The sequence below is a fragment of the Miscanthus floridulus genome, chromosome 2 (assembly GCF_019320115.1).
Source record: "Miscanthus floridulus cultivar M001 chromosome 2, ASM1932011v1, whole genome shotgun sequence".
NCBI lineage: Eukaryota > Viridiplantae > Streptophyta > Magnoliopsida > Poales > Poaceae > Miscanthus > Miscanthus floridulus.
In genome coordinates, this window is record NC_089581.1 from 39084072 (window position 1) to 39104165 (window position 20094).

The following is a 20094-nucleotide window of genomic DNA, read 5'->3' on the forward strand; positions in this document are numbered from 1 at the left end:
GAAATTTTTTAGGAAATGGTATTGTAGTATTTTCGTTGTTATTTGGCAATTAATGTTCAATCATAGTCTAATTAGGCTTAAAAGATTCGTCTCGTGAATTTCGTCTAAACTGTATAATTAGTTTTATTTTTTATTTATATTTAATGCTTCATGCATGCGTCAAAGATTCGATGTGACGGAGAATCTTGAAAAATTTTGCAAAATTTTGAAAACTAAACAGGCACTTAGCCGGCCAGAACCGTGCTACAGACTCGAAATCACAGCCTATATTAAAACCCAACAAATCTGAAACTAAAATCCAAGTATTTTTAGCGATGCAACAGTGAAAAAAACAGATGTACAATGGATTCAGTTTCCGCGCAGAAAATACAAGTTGGGTCACTGACTTCTCGACGTTTAGACAGATTATCCTTGTTAAAATTCTATTATGGGACACTAACTAAAGGAAGAACTGGACCCTAGGAGGAATCTCAATCTTCCAAATGGCACTCACAAACCTATGAGTCATACCTCTGTGATTAATCACAGCGTATAAAGTTTGCACTGAATATTTCCCAGAAGTTGTATAGCTCCATAATAAATGGTCCTCCTCTTCAGAGAGGGATGTTTCCTCTACCAAACCAACCAACTCCCACCAAATATTCATGAGATGGCTGGAAACACTCCTTCTAAGACCCTGTTTGGTTACCCCTCCTAAAAGTTTTAGGAGCTAAAATCTGGATATAATTTACCTAAAGAAACAAACATCTTTTCCTAAAAGCTCCTAAAAACTTTAGGAGGGATCAAAAACTTTATGAGCTCCACCCCTCCTAAAAACTCCTAAAGTCCATCCTGGACCCCCACTACCCCTCCGTTATTGCCCTACCCCCTCTCTCTCTCCCACCCTCCCTCCCACCCGAGCCTCCACAGCCAAGGGGAGCGGGGAGCCGAGGCGCCATCGCCGGAGGCGCGGGGCTGGGCCGCCGCCACGTGTGAGTGGGTCACCAGGAGCTGCTTGGGCGCGGTCACTCGAGCTCGTGGGCGGAGGGAAGCCGGGCCGCGGTCGTCGGAGCTCGTGAGCACGGCCTTCCCCGGATGTGGGCGCCGTCGGGAGCTGCCTTGGCCGCTGGGGCACGGGGCGAGCGTGTGGCCGCCGGGCGCAGCTGCGTACGCCGCCAAGCACAAGCTGCCACGCGGCCGGGGCCTACGAGCTGCGGACGAGCGCGGGCGCGGCTGCCAGGGCCACGCGTGGGCGCCGGTCATGAGCGGCGTGGCTGCTAGGGCTACGCGTGGCCACCAGCGTCGCGGCGCGGCTACCGGCATCGTGCGAGCGGGAGACGCCGCCTTCGGGGGCACAGGACCAGGACTCCATCGCCGTGTTGGGACTGGGCTCGAGGCTGGGCCTGGGGGCGCGGCTGCCGGGACGGGGACGCGGCTGCCCAAGGGCTTGGGCGTTGGCCGTCAGGCTTCCCTTTTCTTTTTCCCGTGGCTGTAGGAAGAAGATGGCAAATAGAGAAATATTGGACAAAGGCTAAGGGGGCCGGCCCCCGCCGCCACCCGTGCTCCGCCGCCCGTGCTCCCCGACGGGCAGGGGGAAGGCCACGACCAAGACGAGGTGGCGGCGCGTGGTGGAGCTGCTCATGCTCTCGTCCGTCGAGATGGCCACCTCCGCGGAGACGGCGAGGAGGAGGAGAGCAAGGGCCACGACGGGAGCAGAGAAGGAGCAGGGGTAAAGAGGAGGGCTGCATGGTCTTTTTGCTAGTGTATTTATTGCTTTTAGTCAGTTTTAGAAGATGGAACCAAACACTCTTTTAGGAGGTTTTGGCAGCCTCCTAAAAGCTCCTAAAACTTTTAGCTCCTAAAAATTTTAGGAGCTTGGAACCAAACAGGACCTAAAGGTAAGCATCAAGTTATCTCCATCCCAAACCTCATGAATAGTTTTCCCCTGTTGTTCATTAATAACATACAGGGGACAATAAGTAATTGCCAAACTGGTATTACCCAACAGCAGTCCTCCCAAAACCTTATATTTTTGCCATTCCTTACTACCCATCTAATCCCCAAGCGAGCAGCTTGAGCAGCCCAGAGGACTCCTTTCCAAAAAGGAGAAGTCCCCACATTAGGACAACACAGAATATTAGGCTTATCAACCTTATATTTGAAGTCCACTATCTGTTTCCAAATGGAGTTTGAACTTAACTGATATCTGAATATCCACGAGCTCAATAAAGCTAGGTTGAGACTCTCAAATCAGGGATACCTAAACCTCCTACCTCCTTTTTCTGCTCCACAAGCTGCCAATTGGCCAAATGATACTTATGGCGATCCTCATTGTTATCCCACAGAAAATGACCCATATGGGTGTTAATCATCTTAATGGTCCATTTAGGAAATTTAATAATAGAGAGGAGATAAATCGGAATACTTGCTAAGCAAGCTTTAAGAAGTGTGAGTCTACCAGCTATCCTCTTAATGATTTTGTCAACAACAGGTTGAAGATCCTGTTTCCTAAGTTTAGAGTAATGGAGAGGAACTCCCAGATACTTGATAGGGAAATCACTCCTTTTACAACAGAAGATTTTTGCAAAACAATTAGCCCTGTCTTCATCTAGTCCAATAGTGATTAAGTCACTTTTATCATAATTGATTTTCATTCCAGACATCTTTTCAAAGCAGACCAGCAGCCACTTTAGAGGTATGTTCTTGTTATCTATTGTGATATAACATTAGCAATAATCATGCACGACACCCTGATCGATATCTATCTAAACCTTTGAACAAAATGTTTATCCTGCAAGCAAGTTAAATCAACCGTATAGATCCAGACACATCACTGCACCAGATGGGTGTGAGTCACAAGATGCACATGTACCAGCAGTCCGGCACACAGAACGGGCAGCCGGTGCATCCGAGCTGCACATCGTTTGCTGCCTCGCGTTGTCATCTTGAACCATAGAAACACGCCGGATGCATGCACTCACGTTTTTCTTCCTCCTCGCTCTATCGTCTAGCTACCGCCAGTCTGTCGTGCCAGCCAGTCCGCCAGCGGATGAATATGGCAGCAAGTTAATAGAGGCGCCCGTTTCTTTGGTACCAGACTACCAGCAGCCAAAAGATAGCATGCAGCGGGGAAACGACATTTATTGGTTTCTTGTTGCAATTCTTGCCCCGGCCGGTCGATGCACCACACCAGATCTCGACGGGGTTCACCGTCGCGAAGCACGCCGCTGGATGGAGAACTGGGTGCGAACTCTTTTGGAAACAAGGGGGTGCTCGTGGTTGCGCGTGTGAATAATGCTGGCTCATGAAGTGAACAACGTTTTTTTCCGCTGATTCACCGGGCCATGCAGTTCCTGGCCGGTTTTGGTCGCCCGCGAGGTACTCGATCGAGAGACGCCCGCCTGTATAAAATGGCCGGCCCTTGCAGGCCTAGTTCCACACCCATCGAGCTAGCTAGCTGTGTTTTAATTTGTTTCTATCTACTGAATCTGCTTACTCTGCAACTCAATAGACTCCCATCTCGTTGTCCGGTCGTTCGATCTTTATTGGAGGTGCGGCGATCTTTAGCGTCATCGATATATATAGATCGAGGAGTTAAATTAGCATGTTTCAATTAAAATTTACCTGTGATTTTAATTTCTTTTGGTTGCAGGATCGGTGCTTCGAGTGTGGTGCGGCAAGGGAGGCAAGGAACGCGGTCGCGGAGATCCAGGCGGAATTCGAGGGCTGGGGCGCTGGGCTGAGTGCACGGATCTGTGGAGGCAGTGGGTGGCCAAGCACCGGCCGCTGCACGAGCCCCTGTGGCGTGAGCTCGGGATCCTGGAGGGCATCCCCCGGAAAATGAACCGGGTGCGTCGGGGAGGCGAGGACGCGCTGCTCCAGCTCGTGCCCTTCTGGTCCTCCCAGACCAACACCTTTTTCTAATCTAGGGGCGAGGCCATAGTCACGCTGGAGGACGTGGCCGCGCTCGCGGGCCTGCCCATCGTCGATCGGCTTCGCGGTGCGCGAGCCTCAGTCCGACAAACATGAGATGGTAGACGAGTGCGCGCTCTTTGCTGTCCTGCTGATGGATCAGCGCGAGGGTACCGGCGCCGGCTGGGCAGAGCACATTCTTCGTCAGCACCAGCAGCAGCCAAAGGAGGTAGGCCGCCGTGGCGAGCAGGACGGCTCTTTCTGGTTCATGCGTCGGTGGCAGATCGCGGTGTTCTTGCCACTGGGAGCGGTCATGCCTCTCCATGACCACCCGGGCATGACGGTCTTCCCAACCTGCTCATCGGCTCAGCGCACCTCGAGGCCTACGACTGGGTCCGTCCCCTTGTCTTCTCTGGAGGCTTCGGCTCCTGTTCCCATTGTCGGATGCTCGCACAGAAGGTGCGTGATCACGACCTCACCGCGGCAGCATCCGGCACCTGGGTGCTGTTCCCGAACCACGGCGGCAACATTCACCGCATCACGGCCGCGGAGGACGCCCACTGCGCGTTCCTCGACGTCCTCACGCCGCCCTACACGCCCATGGTGGACCAAAGGCGTTGTGCCTACTACCAGGACTTCGAAGTCCCCTACGAGCACCATCATCCCGGCTGAAAGTCCTCGACAGGTGTTGTCAGCTGCGACGGGCTTATTATGGAAGAGCAGACGCGTCGGCTGGCATGGTTGGAGGACAGCAGGAGGGTCCCCCAGCCTAGGGACTTCAGGATTGGCTGCTTGCCGTACCGAGGCCCGACGATCTTCCAGGCTCAACGGCCTGGTTCGTCTGGCAGATAGCTTCGTGTAACTCTCTAGCTAGGAGGATTTTAATAGATCCAAATTATGTGTGCTGACGATCTTCGAGGCTCAACTGCCCGTCTGGCAGTGGCAGATCCCTTGTAACTCTCTAGGAGGATTTGATAGACCAATTCATGTCTGCCATGTACGATAGGATTTTGTAGCAGTGACAAATGATAACGGCAACACACTACTACTAAAATGATGTCCGGGCTTGAATCCCACTATATTCAAATTTTGTCTACACCCCCGATAACACATGAACTCATCATTTTGTCAAAATCAACCCTACATGGTGGAGATGTAATTTCAATGTTGCAAGTCTCCAGGAAAGCATCCTGAGCTATTCACAACCGATCATGGAATCATGAGCTAGCTATTCTTAGTTCTGTCTTGTAATGTTCTGTACTCCTTTATTTTGCTATTAAAATCACAGTAGGGGCGTGCCCCTCCTGTTCCTCGTCAAAAATAAATAAATAAATCGATCAAACTGAAGCAAAACAAATCCAGCAGTCCAGTTGAAGTACGTACAGTAAGCGAGTTCAGAACTTCAGATGCGGCAAGGACGAAACAGAGCACATACTACTGACAGAGGAAGTGTGCAAGCCCCTTCACTCCTTTCAGCACGTTATATTGGGATCGCATAAGTACCCCGCTGAAACATTCATTATTGATGACATTCACTATTTAACGAAGATGATAAGGTCGAACAGACCCTCTTTTTTTCTTAATGCAAAGAAACATAGCTCTCCTGTATTCTCGAGAGAAAAAAATTACGTTTGGTCTATCTTGGACCGATCAGAGTAGCAAACCTTATTGGTGTCGAGCTCATTAATGAGTAGGCACTCGGCAACAGCCAGTTAGGTACACAGCTTGTGGTAGAACTTTGTTTATTCGGGTTCATTTCATCGACTTGCCGCTAGCACCAGCGTTTTTCTAGATATATTTCAAGCGAAGAGGGTATGGTACATAGGAAATGAAACGGAGAGATAGAGATAGATATGTATTGGGACTTGGAACAAGAGAAAGGTGCATTGAAAAATGAGAATCATAATCTTTGTGAGGTTTTCATTTAAAAAAAATCTTTGAGAGATAAAATTTGAATGCTATAATGACACTATATGTAGAACAGAGTGAGTATATACCGCTATATCTATCTATACCCCTATAGAATACACTACTTGCATTCTTTGCATCAGCCCAACTTTGCGATCTCCATAGTCCAATAGAGATTGTTTCTTCCCCATCTCCATACACACTAATTTGTGTCCCCGGTAATTTAACCGCCTCAAAATAAACGGCCGTGATCTTTTGACTGAGTATAATCCTTACTCACTCAACCAAATCCAATGGCCCAAAATTATACACCGATTGTTCAAAAAGGTAAATTTGATTAGTATATTTAAAATTTTGAAATAGTATGTTCAAAGAATTTTTTCGCGAATGCGTTCAAGACGCGTGTTTCAATATGTTCAAAGAATTTGTTAATAAAAAGATCTAATTTTGTTGGATTATTAATTCTAATGAAACCATGCTTCAATGAAATACCACAACCTACCCGATATGATATATGAGAATTAGAATTCTCTATGATATGCCTTCCCTATAAAGGACCCGAAATACCTTGCTTACGTATCATTGGAAAGTGCATTAACATAAATACGGCAATAAGCAGAGGTAGTACAAAGGTATGTAAACTATAAAAACGAGTCAAAATGGATTAGCCCACACTAGCACTTCCACGTAATAATTCCACTAATGGGGACCCTATTACCGGAATAGCTTCGGATACACCTGTAACAATTTTGACTGCCCAATAACCAATTTGATCCCAAGGCAAAGAATAACCAGTTACACCAAATAATGCAGTCAATATAGCCAAAACCACGCCTGTGACCCAAGTTAATTCACGGGGTTTTTTAAATCCACCTGTGAGATACACACGAAATACGTGCAGGATCATCATTAGAACCATCATACTTGCTGACCATCGATGAACCGATTGGATTAACCTACCAAAGTTAACCTCCGTCATTATATATTGAACGGAGGAAAAAGCCTCTGTAACGTTGGGTCGATAATAAAAAGTCATAGCAAAACCGATAGCGACTTGTACTAGAAAACAAGTAAGTGTAATTTCCCCTAAACAATAAAATATGTTGACATGAGGAGAAACATATTTACTAGTTATATCATCCGCAATTGCCTGAATCTCAAGAAGTTCTTCAAACCAATCATATACTTTATTGAGAACCTTGAAATAAACTTATGGTTCAAATAAATTATTCTTGTTGAAAATTATTCATGTTTCTAAATAGAAAATAGTTATGTTGAAAGTTAGTTTGATCCCTTCAACTATGTTTTATGTCCGTGTTACTGAAATGGTTTCTTTCATTTCCACTCCTAGGAAGTAATGACATATGTACTTTGCAACTCCTATTGTATCGTGGTGTTTGAATCTCTAGGACTAAACTTTAGTCTCTATCACGATGGATGTTTAATACCAATTAGGAGTATTAAATATAGCCTAATTATAAACTAATTGTATAAGTCGAGACTAATTTACAAGTCGAATCTATTAAGCCTAATTAGTTCATGATTATCGAATTTGATGCTACAGTAAACATGCACTGATTATGGATTAATTAGACTTAATAAATTCGTCTCGCGAATTAGTCAGGGTATATGCAATTATTTTTATAATTAGCTCATGTTTAGTCCTACTAATTGACATACAAGCATCTGATGTGACCGGGCTAAACTTTAGTCCGTTGATCCAAACACCCGTGTTATTTGACATCTCTAATTCCTATATATACATGTTTTATACTGGCGTACCCACATAGCCAGGCTCGCGTGGCCGTTTTCATCGCGTTGCCCAGGCTTGCTGCCTCCTTCAGTCCTTCGGCCAACCAAACGTGCGCTAGCTAACTGCATGTGAAGGGCCTGGCTAGGCTGAAAACTAGGGAAATATAAGGTCATGTTCGCTTCGCTGAAAAACCATAGCTGAAAATATTTGTTGGTTGATTTGTTGTGAGCATTGTTCTTTCGCTGAAACAGTACGACTCATAAGACAAACGAACATAGCCTAAACCGGTAATGCTACTTAGCGGGCATCCGTCCATCCGGACAGACCGCTCCACATGCCCCACGTTTTTTTAAATCCAAGCCATCGGTTTGATTTGATTAAGCGTCCGAACTGATCACTCTACGCGCCCCATGCCATTGCTCCAGGCCACACTAGCTGCTTAGTGGGCTCAGTTATATTTTAATCCATGGACGCAACGTAACACAAATATGTGTATATACACATATGTGCGGCGGTCTCATCAAAATGTGAATATGTGACATGCATGTATACTAGAAGAGGACATAATCGATATGTTGGGAGAGCTGTGCTCAATAACTAGCTAGCGCCTCCACCGCACTGCCCGCCCTTCGCTCACTTTCGCCGCGTTCAGCAAACCTGCCGACCGACCGACGCTGCTGCCCGACTGCCGCTCGCCCGTGGAGAACGAGATCACAGTCGCCCAACCACCGTTGCTGCCTCAACCATGGGGGTGGACGCCTGGTCAGCGGCCAGGAAGACCTCCGCCTCATACGCGCCATGGCCCAACGTCTACCTCCCGCTCACGGCCATCGCCGGGAGCACCCCAGGAGAGAGGGTCGTCGCTAGCTAGGCCTAGGCCAGGCGCAGGCGCATGTGGCCAAACTGCCAAGTCACGCCACCATCTTTGGCCGCTGGCTGGCCAAAACAGGCCGTTCCCCGCTCTGCTCTGCATCGCATGAAAGAAGGGTGAAAAATGCATGTTACAAGCGTACGTTTCAAGTGTTTCAAATATTTCAGATGGATATTGTAAAAGTAGATCGGGATGTTGCTTATGTTGCAGTTGTTGTACACGTATGTTGCAAGCATTTGTTGCCAATGTTTAAGCTATTTTATCTAGATGTTGCATGTGTTTCATCTAGATGTTGCATATGTTGCAGTAGCTATACACGTATGTTGCAAGTGTAGGTTCTAAATGTTTCATCTGCATCATACGCATGTTGCAGGTGTTTTATCTGGATGTTGCATATGTTGTCGTGACTATACACATATATTGCAGGTGTATGTTTCAAATGTTTCACCTTATTTCAGATGTATATTGCAGCAAGTGCTGCTCCCCACATGCCCTAACTCGCAGGCACACACGCGCTGCACGCTGCACGCACCCAGCTAGCACTGCCTACCTCTGTCATGCGGGCCAGCTCCAACAGCTAGACGTGCACACAAGTGCATGCACGCATGCAAAACACTAGAGCGGCTTGGCGCCCCTGCACCACCAGGCGTGGCCTCCCATGGTGCAGCATGCAGCCGGGTCAACACAAGGTACTTGCGCTTTGCTCCTTCTCTCGCATGCAGCTAGATGGGCCCACGTGCAGATGCTCCCCGTGTGTAGAGCGTCAGAGCTGGCCGGCGCCCTTGCACCATCAGGGCTGGACCTCAAATCAACAATGCGTTCTCGTCGTCAATCTCGTGGAGATCCATGCTGGTCCACGACGACGATTCATCGCTGCTACACTAGCCCCTGCGACAGCAGATCCGATCTCGAAACCACCTCTGAGGTCACCTTCACCAACAACTCACCGCCCACCGGGTGTTTGCTGTCAACGTCGATCAGATAACGCCATACGCCGCCGACCAAACGCTCCGTCTAAAGCTAAGTCATGCTTTAATATTCTTCTAAATATTCTCCGATCTTTGTATATCGTCATAATGTTTCTCCGAACTGTTTTCTCCATATTTGCTCTCCAAACGATTTTCTGAACCCTCGAACAGTCCTGTTGATGCTCGGATACCTCCAGAGACGGCCCTGTCTCTGGCGCTCCTCGCTCTACGTTATGGGTGATCGGCAGCGGCTCCTTGGTCACGCCTGTTCCTCCTACACGTGCACGGGCTCCGCGCTCGACGTTATGGACTATGGGCTAGCTAGGGCTGGAGACTCAGCTACACACTAACTGTCTGGGCGGTTTATATTAAACATAAATATATTTTCACGCCATCTAATCGCCGAACTGCATACGTCGTTTCATCACCATTGCTGATTTTTCTCTGGAGTTTATTTATTTGTACATCATGTACTACCTGTTCTACATGTTTGTATTACAGGATCATCATCCAGGTGATCGGACCACCTGGTGCTTGGACTTATCCACCGATCAACTGGTCGGACCGCTTGGTTCATGGACTCCGTCGCCGACCAGTTGATCGGACTGTTCGCCAGTCGTTTCTACTCAATGTTCACTTCGCCACCGACCAGTCGACTAGACTGTTCGTCGCTCGTGCTTCATCGCCAGCGATGCCAGTTACTCCTTGGCCCTCGGATTCTTCGTGCTCGAGGACTAAGTGGGCACACTTCACCGCACGGACGTCGTCAGCTACGCCGGTGCTTAGACCTCGCCGCCTACGCCAGGCACTCCTCGGTGCTCGGACCTCGCCGCCTACGCCAAGGACTCCTCGGTGCTCGGACATCGCTGCCTATGCTAGGGACTCCTCGGTTCTCAGACCTCGCTGTCTACGTCAGGGACTCCTTGCTCATCGGTGCTCAGACATCGCCAGCGACACCGGGGACTCCTCACTCCTCGGTGCTCGGTCATCGCCAGCGACGCCGGGGACTCCTCGCTCCTCGGTGCTCGGTCATCGCCAGCGACGCCAGGGACTCCTCGTTCCTCGGTGCTCGGTCATCGCCAGTGACACCAGGGACTTCTCGCTCTTCGGTGCTTGGACATCGCCAGCGACGCCAGAGACTCCTCGCTCCTCGCTCCTCGGTGCTCGGTCATCGTCGCCTACGCCGGGGACTCCTCGCTCCTCGCTCCTCGATGCTCGGTCATCACCGCCGACACCGGGGACTCCTCGCTCCTCGGTGCTCGGTCATCGCCGCCTACGCCGAGGACTCCTCGCTCCTCGTTCCTCAGTGCTTGGTCATCGCCGCCTACGTCGAGGACTCCTCGGTGCTTGATCATTGCCAGTGACGCCGGAGACTCCTCCCTCCTCGGTGCTCGATCATCGCTGCCTATGCCGAGGACTCCTCGGTGCTCGGTCATCGCCAGCGACGCCATGGACTCCTTGCTCCTTGGTCATCACCGGTGACGCCGGGGACTCCTCGCTCCTTGGTGCTCGATCATCACCAGCGACACCGGGGACTTCTCGCTCCTCGGTGCTCGGTCATCGCCGCCTATGCCAGAGACTCCTTGCTCCTCGATGCTCGGTCATCGCCAGCGATGCCGGGGACTCCTCGCTCCTCGATGCTTGGACATCGCAGCCTATGCCAGGGACTACTCGGTGCTCGATCATCGCCAGCGATGCCGTGGACTCCTCGCACCTCGGTCATCGCCAGCGACGCCGGGACTCCTCGCTACTCGGTGCTTGGTCATTGGCAGCAATGCCGAGGACTTCTCGCTTCTCGGTGCTCGGTCATCGCCGCCTACACCAGGGACTTCTCGCTCCTTGATGCTCGGTCATCGCCAGCGACGCCGAGGACTCCTCGCTCCTCGGTGCTCGGTACTCCATGGACTCCTCACTCCTCGGTGCTCGGTCATCGCCAGCGATGCCGGGGACTCCTCGCTCCTTGGTGCTTGGTCATCATCGCCTACGCCGGGGACTCCTCGCTCCTCGGTGCTCTATCATTGCCAGCGATGCTAGGGACTCCTCGCTCCTTAGTGCTCGGACATCGCCAGCGACACTAGGGACTCCTTGCTCCTCGATGCTCGGTCATCGTCAGTGACGCCAGGGACTTCTCGCTCCTTGGTGCTCGGACATCGCCAGCGACGCCGGGGACTCCTCGCCCCTCGGTGCTCAGTCATCGCCAGCGACGCCGGGTACTCCTCGCTCCTCGGTTCTCGGTCATCGCCAGCTACGCTGGAAACTCCCTGGGTGGTCGGACATCGCCGGCTATGCCGAGGACTCCTCGGTGCTCAGATCTTGCTACGTCTCGTCGGTGTGCTATCAAGCTGCTCCATGTTATTTGGATCAGGGTGCTGATCTTGGACAGCACGTCTGGGGTCTTGATACGCGCATGTCAGACGACGTCGGCAAGCTTTCAGACTTCTTTTTCTTTAACCCTGCTACAAGATTCATTCTTCATCTTCCAGCAGGCTCGAGGACTAAGTGGGCACACTTCACCTTGCGGTGAATGTGCTTGTTCTCATCTCGAGGCTACGCCCGGGGACTGGCTGCCTGCTCGGCTGGTCTTCTACTTTATGACCCTGGCACCACGTGACTACGTCACCTACTATTAGGCTCAGGGACTAGCTATGGGGGTATGGCCCCCAAGACATGGGCCGCACCATCAGGGGTGGCCCAGCCCACAAGATCAAGACATGCACGGCGTTGCTCGGCGTGCACCGTAAGATAATGTATAGTACCAAATATGATACTTACCTTGTAACCCTACCTCCTCCAGAGTATATAAGGAGAGGTAGGGGTCTCCTAGCGGATAGGCTACATCAAGCTACTTGGTCGTCCAAATCATTATAATACACCAAAGACATAGGACGTAGGGTATTAAGTCAATCAGACAGCCCGAACCTGTCTAAATCGCTGTCTCTACACCTTGTGTCACCATCTGGTTCCTGATTACGCGCATCCTCACCGACAAATCTACCATCGCGGGATACCCCTCGGTGGACTGCCGAGCATATTCCATCGACAAATATCTTGTGTACACATAATAGATGATAAATATTCAAAAAATATATATATAATATTCAAATATATATATAAATATATATACCTCGCCAGTATTTTCTTACACAATATTTTCTTGATTATTTTCAAGAGCCAGGTATTGACTCCCGTCATCTACATCCTACTAGTCATCATCGGCAAATTGAGTGCCGGTGTTGATGATATCCATCATTTCTTCACCCATGTTGTCTCTCAGGGCAGCCATCTAGCTTTTACACCACTAGATATATCTATAAAAAATAAAAAACATATAACTATAAAATGGATCGAGTCATGTGCTTAAATTTAATTAAATAACTACACTCGAAATTAAAGTCTCCAAAGCATAATTTTGATTTCTTATTTTCTAGAAATCCATACACTAGTCATGCATATGCTATTTAATGGATAGAGCTAGGGGATTAAACTTAAATAATTATAGAATTTAGGGTTATTATTTACGCCGAGCTCTAGTTAGGGTTTGCATGTGCGGAACTTGATTAGGTATATATAAGAGTTTGGAGTGGAGCTCGACCGGGTTAGGATTAGGAGCGAGTTCAGGATATTAGGTTATATATATCATGATCTACATTGGTGTATATAAATATATCAAAATTTATGTCACCCTAATTATGAAGAATCAAATATATATAACTATAGAATTCAAGGTTATTATTTACGCCTTTGTTATGGTTTAGAGCGGAGCTCGGCCGGGTTAGGGTTTGGAGCAGAGCTTAGGATATTAGGATATATATCAACATTAATGTCAATATATCAAAATTCAGATATATATACCAAAAAATTCATATCACTAATAAAAATAATCTTTTCGATTGTGACGAAGATTCTAATATATTTCTACAACTATATATTGTAGTACACTACTACACTTTTTCTATAATTCATCCACTCAACATTTTTTCTATATATACATATATATTATATTTAAGTAAACTACTATATTTTCTATACACACTGTTGCTCACATATAGCACGGCGAGCACAATTATGTACCATGTTTAAGTTACTACAATATATAGTTACTTTTAGTATCCAAATAAATTAACTCAAGTGCTGATATATATGTACCATGCTTAAGTTAGCAAGTCTAAAAATTTTTATATATTTGCAACCAAGATGAGTGGTTTGAATAAATTTGCGTTCATCTGAACCATTATTAAAACTAGTTGTTTTTAAAGAAATGAATGAACTTTTGGTTGATATTTGAAGAAAAATACATTGAGTTAATACAATCATCTTGAAAATACTCTCCACCCTAGATATATCATGCACACAAGCACGGTAAATGGATAATAACCTGTAAATAAAGGAGATGAAAATTTTTCTTTTTGATACTAAATCATTCCTGCAAAGCAACAAGCAACAAAATCATTCCTGCAAAGCAACAAGCAACAAGCAAGTAGTAGCTGCCGCTCCCAATAGGACTAGCAGTTTCAGACTCTACTAATTGCAAGCATGATGGCGAGACGAGCACGAGCACAAGCACGGTGAGGAGATCGAGGACGACGAGCGTGGAAGATGGCGAGCGCGTGGAGCCGGCAATGACGAGGCACGCATGCGCGTAGAGCCAGCCATCGGGGACGAAGGACGAGCTCGAGGCATGGTGCTGGCCGAAGGTGATCTCTCGACGACGAGGATGAGCGCGTGGCGATGGGGACGATGGTGAGTGCTCTGACAAAGGGGACGACGATGAGTGCTCCAGTGCTCCAGTGAAGGGGACGACGAGGATGAGCATGTAGCGATGACAAGGAGGTAGGCGCGTGCGTGGACGACGACGACGACGGAGGCGGTTCCAGATCAGATCTGAGTGAGGGCGAGGACGACAGTGGTAGATTTGGATCTGTGCATCGCGCTCGGACGGGAGAGGCATGAGCCAAGCCACGGGTGGAGACGGCGAGAGAGGTGCGCGTGTGTGGAGGTGGTGCTGGAGGCGATGAGGAGCAGTGGCGGCGCGGTGGCTCTCGGCGAAGAACAAGAGATGATGGAGGAGGAAAGAGAGGAGGCGCTATATAGGGGGACCTTTAGTCCTGGGTGAAGCCACAGCCCGGGACTAAAGGTCCTTTAGTTTTGGGTGATGATTAGGTGAAGCCACAACCCAGGACTAAAGGTTCTTTAGTTCTGGGTGATGGTTAGAACTGAGACTAAAAGTCTGACCTTTAGTCCTGAGTACAGCTACGGCCCGAGAGTAAAGAGAATTTTGGTGGGCCGCGAAAACACAACCCATCTTTAGTCCCGGGTGGTTGATCGACCCGGGAGTAAAGGTGAGCTGTAGTTTGGCTTCCCGCCGGTTTCTAGAAGTTTTTCCTTTTTTATATATATTTTTATATAAATATGTAGAGAGTTGTTAATTGCCTAGTAAATAAAATATTAGCAAAAAATTACAAAAAGAATTCCTAGACCTGGTTTTGCATTATTATACATAAGAAAAATCTGTAACCTAAACTCTTTTGTTTTACCGTATAAATATTTAACATAGTGTAAATAATAATCATAATTTTCACCATGCAAAAATGTACTACTTAATTAAAATCATTAAAACTATTGCTTTTCGACAGGAAATTAGTTTTCACATCTTATTGACGTTGAAAATTCATTTAAATCATAGAAAATATGAAAACACGATAAAAAAATCTGAAGTAACAATTATTACATAATAGGTCTAATACATCACCGTATCAAGCCGGGACAAACAATTTTTTTCACTAATTTTTTCACATCAGATGCATTGCTTTTGCTTTTTGCTTTGTGCGACATGGAAATTCCACCATCAAACAAAAATTTAATCTGAACATAGAAAAAAAAAGAAAACACCTAATAAACATCTCTGAATTCACAATTATTACATAATACCTCTAATACACACTATTAAACATCACTATATATATATCAAGCGAGCATAGTAGTGAACTTCTTCTTAACGTATATCCCTTGGTCATGATCGTGCCGTAACCATGGAGTGTCCTCATTATTTAGCTGGATGCTTGGGTCTTTGTACACTGTGAAGGGTAGAATTCGGTCATCCTTTTCATAATCTTCTCATATGTTTGACTTGTCTTCAATTCAGATGATGTTTCTTTTCTCTAAAAGAACTATGTGGCGCTTTGGCTCATTGATTGGGTCGTTGTTGTTTTTCTCTCTCTTCGGTTTTATAGACATGTCCTTAACATAGAACACCTGATTCACATCCTTGGCAAGAATGAACGGTTCATCTTTGTACCTAATATTGTTGAGGTCCACGATTGTCATTCCATACTGGTTGTCGACTGGTACCCCGTCTCTAGTCGCCTTTACCCATTGTCACTTGAACAAAGGTACCTTAAAAGTAGATGCATAGATTAGTTTCCATATCTCCTCTATGCGGCCATAATATATTTGCTTATTTCCATTAGGGTTGGTGGCATCTATGCAGACACCACTATTTTGGTTGGTGCTCCTTTTATCTTGAGCTACTGTGTAAAATGTATTCCCATTTATCTCGTACCCTTTGTATGTGAGGATATACCACGATGGCTGCCTAGCCAACAAATATAATTGCTCATCAATACTCTCATCACCCTGACATTTTTTTCGCAACCAGTCACTGAAAGTTTCCATGTGCTAACGCGTAATCTAAGCTTTAGACTTCCCTGGAAACTCAGATCGGAGCAACTCTTTATGTGTCTCGATATACGGACCCACCAAGGAGGAGTTTTGCAGAACTATGTAGTGTGCTTTATTAAAATAATTGTCCTGCGTACCAATATATGTTTTCTTCCCTAGTGTCCCCTTTCCACTTAGTCTCCCCTCGTGTCGTGATTCAGAAACACAAATCGGGTCAAGGTCAGGAATGAAGTCAACACAAAACTCAATGACCTCCTCTGTTCCATAGCCTTTGGCGATGCTTCCTTCTGGCCGAGCACGGTTGTGAACATATTTTTTTAGGACTCGCATGAACCTCTCAAAGGGGAACATGTTGTGCAGGAACACAGAACCGAGAATGCTAATCTCCTTGACCAGGTGAACTAGGAGGTGTGTCATGATATTAAAGAAGGAAGGAGGGAACACCAACTCAAAGCTGACAAGACATTGAACCACATCATTCTATAGTTTAGCTAGATCTATTGGATCGATTGGCTTCTGAGAAATTGCATTGAGAAATACACATAGCTTCACGGTGGCTAGACATACATTTGGAGATAGAATTCCTCTTAATACAACTGGAAGCAATTGCGTCATGAGCACGTGGCAGTCATGGGACTTTAAGTTTAGGAATTTCTTCTCTGGCATATTTATTATACCCTTTATATTCGAGGAGAATCCAGATGGTACCTTGATGCTTGCTAGGCATTCAAACATGTTTTCCTTCTCTTCTTTGCTAAGAGTGTAGCTGGCAGGACTTAAGTAATGTCATCCATCATCTATCTTCTCTGGATGCAGGTTGTTTTGTTCTTTCAAACACCGCAGGTCCTGTCATGCTTCAAGTGTGTCCTTAGGCTTCCCATATACATCCATGAAGCCTAGCAGGTTCACACAAAGATTCTTCGTCAGGTGCATCATGTCGATCGCGCTACAGACCTCTAGGACTTGCCGATAGGGTAGCTCCCAAAATATGGACTTCTTCTTCCACATGGTTGTGTGACCGTCGGTGTCGTTCGGAACAGGTTTGCTACTATGTGCCTTTCCAAATACTACTTTCATATCCTTGACCATATTAAGTACATCCTCACCAGTTCGGTTGCTCGGCTTGGTCTGGTGGTCTGCCTTACCTTTAAAATGCTTGCTTTTCTTTCTTAGGGGGTGATTCGCAGGAAGAAATCGATAATGGCCAAGGTACATGACCTTTCAACATTTTTTCAAGAATATACCTTTAATGTCATCAAAATAGTGCGTGCATGCATTATATCCCTTGTTTGATTGTCCTAAAAGATTACTTAGAGCAGTCCAATCATTGATTGTTACGAACAACAATGCTCGTAGGTCAAAGTGCTCCTGTTTGTGCTCATCCCACACACATACACCTAGTCTATTCCATAAAAGTAGAAGTTCTTCAACTAGTGGCCTCAGGTACACATCAATGTCGTTGCCAGGTTGCCTTAGGCCTTGGATGAGCACTGACATCATAATAAACTTACGCTTCATGTATAACCAGGGAGGAAGATTATAGATACATAGAGTAACAGGCCAAGTGCTATGACTACTACTCTGCTCCCCGAAAGGATTCATACCATCCGTACTTAAAGCAAACCTTAAGTTTCTTTCGTCATTTGCAAACTCCAGGAATTCTCTATCGATTGCTCTCCATTAGGACCCATCAGCAGGGTATCTCAATATATTGTCTACCTTATAGTCTTATTTGTGCCATCGCAACAACTTTGCATGGTCTTTGTTTCCAAACAGACATTTCAAGCGTGGTATTATAGGAGCATACCACATAATCTTGGCAGGAATTTTCTTCGTGGGATGTTCACCCTCAACATCAGTAGGGTCATCTCGCTTGATCTTATACTGCGATGCATGACATACCGGACATGCATCTAACTTCTCGTACTCCTCGCCACGGTAAAGGATGCAGTCATTAGGACATGCATGTATCTTCTAGATTTCTAATCCCAAAGGGCAGACTGCCTGTTTTGCTTCGTACGTAGTGGCGGGCAATTTGTTATCCTTCAGAAGCATCTTCTTTTGGATTTTCAGTAACTCCCCAAATTCCTTGTCAGATACACCATTCTTTGTCTTCTATTACAGCAATTCTAGTGTGGTACCCAACTTTTTCTGCCTCGCATCATAAGTTGGGTATAGCAATTTCTTGTGATCCTCTAGCATGCGCTCAAACCTGATCTTCTCCTTTTCACTTTCGCATTCTCTTTGTACGTCACGAATGGCTTGACCAAGATCATCAGCGGGCTCATCTTCTACCCCTACCTCTTCTTCAGCTTTCCCCATTGTAGTATTATTGAAGGCACCATATTCAGCAATAATGTCATCATCGTCCTATTGTTCTTCTTCACCTTCTTCCATTACAGCCCCCGGTTTCTCCGTGCTTCGTCTAATAAATATAGTTTAGCATGAAACCCGACTTCAACAAGTGTGAATGAAGAATCCTTGAGCTAGCATATTCCTTCAAATTCTTACATATGGCACATGGGCAGCACATGAAACCATCGTGTTTGTTTGCCTCGGCTACACGTAAGAAAGAATGCACGCCCTTAATGAACTCTTGGAGTGGCGATCAGCATTATATATCTAATGCCGGCTCATCTGCATTACATGACATACATACCATATTAAAACTTAGAACATAATTAGTTAATTATACGACATGCATGTCACCACACAAGGTATTAATTTATGAAAGTCTCGCTACAATGTAGACAATCCCAACTACCACTAAAAAAACTAAAGCTAAAATACACTTCAGCAGCATAAGGATTTCGCGACTAATCCCAACTAAAATAGAAAGATCATGCGTTTGTTTAGTATCTATGGGCTTCTTTCGCAGGATCACTGCCTCATCAGCCACCGTAGCCGCCTGTGCAAGAGAGTTTTGCACGTATTCAACATACTCTTCTTTCCAGTACCAGCCTGAACATTCAGTGCCATTCCACTGAAATTAAAACAAAAAATTAGAACTTTAATCACAATCATCATGAAAATAAGTATAAATTAACCATAATCATCAAATGCGACAAAATAACTCATATTGTGATCCAGACACTTATAGAAGATACGGCCTTTGTTGGGACACACATTTCTCACCCGGTACTCCATCACAATCTTCTCCTCACACTTGCCGCATGCAATGAGAGGGAGGTCCGGCCTCAGTCGCTTTGGAACCCGATGAGAGGCCGAGGACCCGGAAGCAGTTGTCATCTACTCTCTATACTCATTTTACTATAATATAAATTTCTCATTTTATAAACAAATAAAATTAAAAAAACTCTAAAATTCTCTATATCTCTAAACCATGAAGTGTATTATGCATGCAAAAAATAAAAGCTGAATACTAGTTTTAAATAACTACTTTAACCTTCCTTCATCCAAATATGCAAACTTTAAAGTGATTTTGAGCTTAAATGGCTTACAAATAAAAAAATCCATCATAAAAAACCATATATATATATCTAGTCCACAAAATGAGATATGCTATAGATGAAACATGAGAGTATAAAGTTGGTAACCTTTAGAACCGAAGAATCGATGGAGTAATCGAAGAAATCTTGTGATTACCGGCGATGAGGAAGAAGAGAGACCGACGATATGAAGCAAGAACACTGAGCTCGAAGTGGCTCGGGCTCGGGAAGAAAGAAGGGATATATAGGAGGGGACCTTTAGTCCTGATTGGAGACAGAAACCGGAACTAAAGGTTCCTTTCTAGTCCCGAACGGAGCCTCCAGCCGGGAGTAGATTTTTACTCCCGGTTGGAGGGACCAACCAGGAGTAAAAGTTAACATTTAGTCCCGGTTGGTAGCTTCAACTGGAACTAAAGGTCCCCTGCAGCAAAAGCCTGCTGCAGTAGCCATTGGGTAGGGACCTTTAGTCCCGATTGCTACCAATCGGGACTAAAGATTTCTCTAGTCCCGGACGCGAAAAATATCGAAACTAAAGCTAAATTTCGAAGTGGATCAAAATTCGTTTCTCTACCGTGC

The 20094-nt window shown here is 46.2% G+C and overlaps 1 pseudogene; it reads left to right on the forward strand.

The window, feature by feature from the left end:
• Nucleotides 1-3276: 3276 nt before the first annotated feature.
• Nucleotides 3277-4866, forward strand: LOC136538544 (plant cysteine oxidase 4-like; annotated as a pseudogene).
• The last annotated feature ends 15228 nt before the right edge of the window (nt 4867-20094 follow it).